Source organism: Hibiscus syriacus, unplaced genomic scaffold (assembly GCF_006381635.1).
Source record: "Hibiscus syriacus cultivar Baekdansim isolate YM2019G1 unplaced genomic scaffold, ASM638163v2 tig00111954_pilon, whole genome shotgun sequence".
In the NCBI taxonomy this organism is placed as follows: Eukaryota; Viridiplantae; Streptophyta; class Magnoliopsida; order Malvales; family Malvaceae; genus Hibiscus; species Hibiscus syriacus.
In genome coordinates this window covers 1,440,940-1,449,890 of record NW_024063221.1, presented here as the reverse complement: position 1 = coordinate 1,449,890, position 8,951 = coordinate 1,440,940, and the positions used below count along the sequence as shown (strand labels likewise).

At 32.7% G+C, this 8,951-nt stretch overlaps 1 pseudogene; it reads right to left on the bottom strand.

The window, feature by feature from the left end:
• Positions 1–7,329: 7,329 nt before the first annotated feature.
• On the bottom strand, positions 7,330–8,394 carry LOC120173488 (annotated as a pseudogene).
• Between the last annotated feature and the right edge of the window lie 557 nt (positions 8,395–8,951).

Below are 8,951 nucleotides of genomic sequence, written 5' to 3'. Positions count from 1 at the left end.
AAATGCACAAACAACGTTATAAGAAGGGAAATATGTATATATAAATATGTGTATGAAAGTAATGGAAATGATATAATGAAGTTGAAGTGGATTGTAAATAAAAGAAGTGTGGTGTTGATAGTGGTTGAATGGATGTAATGAAAATGGTGAAGGATGTTTGTGGTTGGCATGGAGAATGATAGTAATTCAAAGGATGGATTGTGACCCTCTAACTATATGAGTTAGGAACCAACAATATAATAAGATGGAATCGAAGTGATAGAGGGTGGAACGTGACCCACTAGCTATAGTAGAGTTATTAACCAACGCTATAACAAGATGAAATGGATGAAGGCTTCAAGACCGACAAGAAACCGATAGAGTTCTAATCCAAGAACTAAAATGAAAGCAATCTTTCAAAGTATTTTCATAAATCAAATTGTGTGTCTACAAATGATCCCAAAGGTGCCTATTTATAGTATTTCTAAGAAGCATATGAAAAGACTCAAAAGATGATTGGGATCACATCAGTCTGTCAATAAACAACTTTTTAGTTTTATTCAGGGTCAATTTCAACTTCACAGCGAAGGATATTGGACTTGAAACAATGCAACTTACAAAATGTTGGATTTCAACTTCACAACGAAGGATATCCAATTCAAGGCTCAACTTCATAGCGAAGGAGCCATCCACGATTTCAACTTCACAGCGAAAGAGCCATCCACGATTTCAACTTCACGACAAAGGATATCGTACCCAAAAGATTGACCCAACGTCACGACGAAGGAGTCATCTGTAACACAGTTTCATATCAAAGTCTTCAGGTCAAATTTCAGCTTCGAGACGAAGTACCTTGGGCTAGAAGACGATCCCGGAGCTACTTTTAATGCTCTGAGTCCGGTTTCAACTTCGCGACGAGGGATATCGTGCTTAGAATTTTCCAGTTCAACTCGGCCTCACGACAAGGGAGTCATTTCGTGATTTAGTTCAAATTAAAAAACAAATCTTAATATCAGATTCCAACTCTACGAAAGAGGAATTCGATATGGCCCAAATTTGTGTCTTTTAATATTTGCTCTATTTTCGTTAAACGATAATGAACAAAGAGGGACAACTGAAGACACTTAATTCCGTCCTCAACTATTATTATGTTATATAATGTATTTACATTATAAATTATATTATATAATATATGTATTTATATTTATTATTGTTTGATTACATGTGGAAAGCCTAATGTTCGGTCCAAACTCGTTACATAGATTGCAACCCAAATGCGAGCTAACCAAGTGGCCCAACAGAAGCCAACACGTGACCCAGCGGACCCAGTGGAACAACCCGAACCAAGTAGGCACCCGCGACCCGAACCGGCCCAGATCAGGACGGGTTAGTGTTTTGAAACCCTAACCCACTTTTCTTCCAACCATTTCTCATGCCAGTACCGCAAGCACAACCGCATGCCATTCCCCCGTTCTTCTCGGCAGCAAACAACAATCGTGGGTGTATGGGACTCCAAGCAACCAACAAGCATGTAAACAACAAATTTTAGTTTGTTTAGGACTCTACAACTGAGACTAAAAATACGATATGTATAGATTATAAATAGACTTGTAATCAACACATTTTGGTTACACGAAAATTTCATTCGAAATACACAAAAATTACAAGCAAAAATTCGTACGAAATACAAGCAAAACAAAAAGAAAAACAAGGAAAAAAATTTATTTTTTTCCACTGAAAAACAACGGCCGGCGAGGCGGTGGGCCACCGGAAACTGGGTTTCACGGTGGCTATTCTTCGTTCTTGAAGAACATGCCAAAGAATTTTAGGGGGAGGATTTTGATCCATTTTGGATCAAATGGAAAAATAAAGATGTGTTTGTGAGAGTTGGGCTTTATACCAAACCCGATGGGTGACTCGCGACCCGACCCGACCCATCCACCCCCTGACCCGCGTGTTTTTAAACAAAAGGGGGAATTACAAATTTGGTCCCCTCATTTTTAAAACTTTAATTCGACCCCCTTTTAATTCAATTTAACCCCGAATTTCTTTTAAAATTGACCTTAAATAATTTTTTCCTTTCAATTTAATCATTTATTATTATTATTATTTATATTATTATTATTTGTTTATTTTATTTTTATTTTATTACTTATTATTTTTGTTAATATTTTGTTTATACGTTATTATATACATATTTTTTTTATATTTATTTCTTTTTATTTTTATTATTACCATTATTAATATTATTACTACAATTATTATTTTCTTTTTATTCTACTTTTATATATATATATATATATATTCTAATGTTTATTTATATATGTATATATATATTTATTTGTTTTTACATAATATTTCTGTGTATATATATCTTTATTATCTTTCTTATTTTTTTTAAATACCATATCTTATTATATATATTTATATTATTTATATTATTTTTTTATTATTTTTATTTTATTTTATTTTATTTTTCTTTGTTTTTATTCTTGTTTTATTTTTGTTTATTTTTTATTCTTTTTTTGTTTTATTATATTTTTACTCATGTTATCATTTTATTTATTTTGTTTTATTTTTATTTCTACTTACTTTATTATTTTTATTTTTCTTTTGTTTATTATTTTCATATTTACATACTTTTTATCTTAATTCGACTCTGTACTTCACTATAAATCTAACATCGCTATCTTTCTAAGGGTCTTTGTTCAAATCTATCAAAGGTAAGTAATTCGGATCAATTTTTACCTTTTTAATTAAACTTGCATTTTTCTTAATTAAAGACAACTGGAAATTACATATTACCGAAAGGGCAGTTCAAGGGTGTTAACCCTTCCTTGAATGTAACCTACTCCTGAATCCGACATATCTTTGGTAAGATGCAGATCAAGTAAGAAATAAAGGTATCCTATCTTCCTATTTGTCTTTAAAATGATCAACCTATTTGTGTTTGATTTCTTGGATAGGTGTTCTAACCATGCTTCAAGTGTCTTGAACTTGTATTTATATGTTGGAATGAGTTTGTGGTCGTTTCTAGCCGATGGGAATTTTTCTCTACAAAATAAAACTGCCCAGGACAGAGGGTATTGGTACTCTTATAGGGGTATCGGTACTATTATAGGGAGTATCGACTACCTTTGTAATATTTAATAAATAAAACTAGTAGTTACTAGTTGTTGGGCCTGACGGTATTGATACTATGACCATGATTTTGATACTACTATATAAAGTAATATCGATACCCCTTGGAATCGATACCTATTTTGTATTCTGGAATTTGAGCAAGTTGGTAGCATCGATACTACCATAGAGTATCGATACTTCTCTTACCTAGGGTATCGGTACCACATGAACAATATCGATACTATTTATATAGTATCGATATTGTAAGAACAGTATCAATACCGCGTACATTGAAAATCAGCTTTGTGTTCAAATTTTAGTTTATTGGACTTTGAATTATTTTTGAAAACTTTGAACCAATTCAATTAAGTCGAAAAACATTTTGCCTTAATGTGTTATATCAAAACATTATAAAAGTGGTTCAACAATACTAAATAAAATATTGATATTATTCACATAGAAATATTGATATTAATCACATTCATTCAAATATAACATCAACAAATAGGCCATAAATTCAATTATTCGTTCAAATAGAAATAAGATTACTATTGAGCCCTTTACCGTGATAGGTTTGGACATTTTTTTTAATTACCTTCACCTCTACATAATCTACATCTCTTATATTGACCTTTCTCTAATATGGATATCCATACTGGTATGAATACGAGTGGACTCAGGTCGACCCGTTAGACTTATACGAAGCATTGAATTTGGCAACCATTCATCATGATGCTTTTTCAACCAATATGATTCATTTGGTATCTGTTTGAACTCGTGGCTAAAGACATTTAATATCCTCTGCAGGTGAAAGCAATCATCAATATAGGTGTACGAATTTATTCAGTATAAATACATGAAGCGACTGCATGAGCATACATATATCTCCATGCTTGAAAGTGACCACAATCATACCATATTTGTCGTAAATTAACTCTAAATGTTTATCGCTCTGCTCCTTCATTGCGACGCATGCATGCGATGATAATAAAACATATCCAATTCGATCGAAGTCATGAACAAACATTGAGGTTGCCAATCGCTCATTTGCTTCCATTGCTTTCATCACTGTCGGAGCCCAGATTTTACCTCGATTTGTCATACACCTGGACCATACGTTTGCAAAATGGAAAACCTTCTATGCATGACTTGAATGCCCAAAAGAGTCTATGAAATATTCTCTTACCTTGAATAAATTAACCTTCTAGGTTGTATGCAGGCATGGTCTGAGACTTCACGATGGTTCCAGGTATTAATCGTTTCATAGCTTGTAACAAATCAGGTAGCTCATTGTATGATGTATCCCAATTGCCATATAACACCTCCTTGCCTTCTCCTTCGCATGTCAAATCGGTTTGTATTTTACATTGTAACCAAACTGGTATCGAATAGATGCAGCTAACACCGAGCAATGGATCTTTGGATTTTGTTCAACCAACACCTTTACATATTAACATATTACATCAGAGTCCAATAGTCGGTGGTCTTGCTCGATAGAGTTTGCAAACATGTGTGTGAACCATTGTACCTTGTGATGACCCAAGCATCTTGCCTATGTATTTTGGACACTATGATCAGCCACTTACACTTGGGCCCATATTTAACACACTTCGCGTACAGAGTTTTCTGGTTGGACTCTGTGGCATCTACATGGCCTTTTATGCAATACTTTTTTAAAACCAAATGTAGCTTCTTCTTTTTTCTTCTAAATTGCTTCCCAAATGATAATTCACCAGAGGTAGGTTGATACGGTGTCGGATATTCATCAATAGTCATATCAGGTTCATCACCATCGAAAATATCGTCATCCTCAGCCAAAAACGATTCCTCAGTTTCTTCCTCAGTTTTCAACGTCAACATCAATATCTGAATGTAGATGATGTATACTTCTTGCCCCATACTCTGCAAATGTAGATGTTTCACCGACTTCGTTGGCACTTTAAAATATCGCCACAAAAATATTTCTAGACTTATAAGTCGGGTTCTCAATCTGACTATTGAAAGCCATTTGAGATAAAGTTCAAACCATATTTCTTGATGACCCAGGAACATCAGATATATTACACACCTTAACAAATAACTCAATAATCAAAATATTTGTTATGTTATGCAATATAATCATAGTTTTAATATCATCATCTTCTTCAAGTGCATTATACCTGACTGGATTTGGACAGTCCATAAACATGTACCTCAAACCATCAACTGTAGCTCGGATTTTCCTTTCTAGTCTCTCATTCATTTCTACAAATATGATGTCCCTTTAAACATCATATTTATAGGTCCTTCAAACTGAAAAATAACTCCGACCTTATTTTCCATAATTTGTCCATTGAAATAAACAATCATGAAAATTTGTTGTTCATTTTCTCTACATATACAAATATAGATATTCAGAATAAATAAAAATAAAATACATAAATAAAACAATTTGTGACATATTATATTAAAATTATATTATATTAAAGTTATTATTATTATTAAAATTAAAATAATTATTTTTAACATTTTTACTACAAATACTAAATCAATATTATTTTAACATTTTTACTAGAAATATTAAATCAAATGTTGATCTAATTATTTTAACATTTTTACTAGAAATACTAAATCAAATGTTGATCAAATTATACTAATGATTCGTAAGGTAAAAATTAAATTTATTAAATCTTGCAAAAATGTAAATATATTAACAATATTTTTTATCAATTAAAATAAGAATGTTATATCTGCATTTCGAATATTTTATAATTATTATGATTAAATTATAATAATGATTAAATATAATTAAAAATATTATTAATTATAATAAATACTATTGAAGTTATTATTTTTTGTCATTATAATAAATATTATTTTTTGTCATTATAATTATATTTTTTAATATTTATATTAAAAATACTATATAAATATGTTGATCTAATTATCTTAACATTTCTATTACAAATACTAAATCAATAATGTTAAAATTATAATAATGATATTTACATAACAATAAATCGTAAACTGATATTTACTAAGTCAATATGTAACTAACAATAAATCGTTAAATATTTTAAATAAAAAATTTTGATACTTACTTGAGAGTTTCTTTTGACAAGTTGAAGTTATAAAAAAACATTTTCAAATTTCTTACTCATTTCTTTTTTACCTGCAACAAGATATTAAAATTAAAATTTTAATATTAATTATATGAGATAAAATAGAGATATTTTATTTGAATAATACTTTAAATAAAATTTTATTCGAATAATACTTGCATATTAAATATTGAAAGAAAAATTCGTTCGAAATTTTCTCTAATATTCTTCTTGGATGCTCACTCTTTCAATTGTTCTCGAAATTTTGTCTGTTCTCCCTTTTCCTCACCTCTGATGTGATCCCCAATTCTCAACCAAAACACCTCATTTTATACCATCTCTGGGTATTAATGCTGCTCATCTATTTCCCGTTCAACCAACAATCTACCCGGGTTATTAATGGACAATTAATGGTAATATTATTATTTATCTGTTTCTCAGTCCAAGGCAAACTACCTGTTTCTGTATGACATGAAGATGCCGTGCACTCTTGGAATTTTATCATTGGCCTGAAGACGCTATGCAGTCATAGAGTATTTATGTTGTTATTGTAGATTTTACCCTAGATGAGAAAATAATCATCAATGTGCCTTATATTGGAAAAAAAATTTCCCACTACAATATATCAGCCATTTTACCCAACTAGACCCGTCATCAAATGTTAATATTGAATGAGAGATTATTTCGTCAAGTTTTAGAGTAATTGTTTTTTACCACATAGAGGGACGGGAGCGAAGGGGTGGGGCAAAATTTTTTTTTTTTGGAATAAAACTAAATTTTCATAGGGGTGGGCAATTTAAATATATATATATATATATATAATTTTTTAAATAAAATCTTCAAAATCATAAAAATATGACACGTGTTAAATGAGATTTTCTAATAATAGATACTTAAAATAATAATGCTTTTAATATTAAATATTTAGATTGATAGTAGAAATTAGGACTGAACACATATTGTCAATAATTCTGTTCGTTTAATGAGAAAATAGTTTTCTTCTTCTCAACTGCAACCTGGTGAAAGATGAAAGAAATATATTACATTGATCGTCGAGAAAATTACAGAGAAAATCTGAGAAAGCAAATGATGAAGAAATCATAAACAAGCATGAGGCAGCCATAGTAAACCCTTTGTTTTCGTCTATACAAAAGTCACGATTTCCCGGAAGATAAACTTTTTTTCTATTTACCATGCAAATTATCCAGCATCAATATACAACCAACTCCCATACCCAACCAACATCAGGACCCGACCCGGTAGGATCTAGCGGGTCGAGTGAGTTATCCTTGCTCAGCTTAGCGTACATCCTTTCCCTCAAGTCTCTCCCTGATTCCACTCTCTCCATTGCAGGCTCCTCCAACGGATTACCGAGTCCAGGCCGAGTCGGGGTTGAAAGAGACCCGGGCCGGAGCATGGAGCTCCTAGGAGAAACGAAACATGATCGGACAGGAATGCTCCGGAAACATGCGGACCCCATTTTCGGCTTACCTAACTGTAGTTAAATATGGAAGAAGTGAGTTCAGTTACCGATGACTCACTTGGCGACCTGGGCGGTGATTCGGAAGGAGGAGAAAATGGAGGTGGAGCCAAAATGGAAGTTGGTGAAGAAACGTGGTATATACGGTGAATCCCGGAACCGGATCCATTTCCTCTCGGACTCTGCTGCGGTACGACCCGAAGCTGCTCCGGCGCGTGAGCAAAAATGCAAACCCGTCGTTTACAACCAGTACCGTCTTTGCACGACTGAGTTCGGTAACGAGTCGGGTGGAGCCAACACTCGAAAACGCCATGAGCGAACTCACACGAATCGCCTTTCTTACAACTCCCCTTGCGGAAATCGGGGCAAATCGATCCGGCGTAATGGAACTTCATCGGATCCCTCCGACGAGCCTTCTCCCCCGGATGAGCGTACGGACAGTCGGTCCAGTCATGTGACCTGGCACGTGCGCACCTCCTCACCTTGAACTCGTACATACGAAAATGGTCGCACGAGAATGCATCGACGACCGCTACATCGGAGTCGAGATCGTTCGACGGCAGGTAACGGTGGAGTGCCGCCATGTAATCGACGGGATAAGGACTGCACGGTGCATTACAGCTATAGGAAACGGCCGGGAAGTTATCCGCCGGATCGTTTGATGGATCCCAGGCGGGGATTGGTCGGGTCGATGATTTTCCGATCATCATACTTTGGACATCGTTCTTCTATTCTTAAGTTCTAGGAGAGGCATTTCCTTCATTGCCTTCAATATAAGCTGTTTTGCTAACCCATAGTTCGTCTCTCAATCATGGTCGAGTTATTTTATATTAGCTGAACTATTAATCATCAATCTATTGGATGTAATATAATTTAATTTAAAATCTTACAAATTTAATCACCAATATTATTGTTTATAGAAATGTATAAACGGTTAATTTAGAATCAAATCCAATTAGTTAAAATTGAATTCATTATTTTTTTAATTTAATCATTAATCGAATAATAGTTTTTGAAAATTATTAATTGACCAATTCAATTATTTTGATCGATTTCTAAATTAATTAAAGATTATTTTAATATTTTAATTAGATTAATTTGACTTTTTAAAGTAATTTTATATGATTTTGTTAAGACATAATCATAGAAAAATAAAATGAAACATAAATCTCGTTAAAAAATCTTCCTAAATTTAACAGGATAAAAAAGGGTACACCATGATAGTAAAAATAAAAAATACAACAATCTTTCAGTGAACTAAAAACAAAATACCAGGTTTAACACCAGGG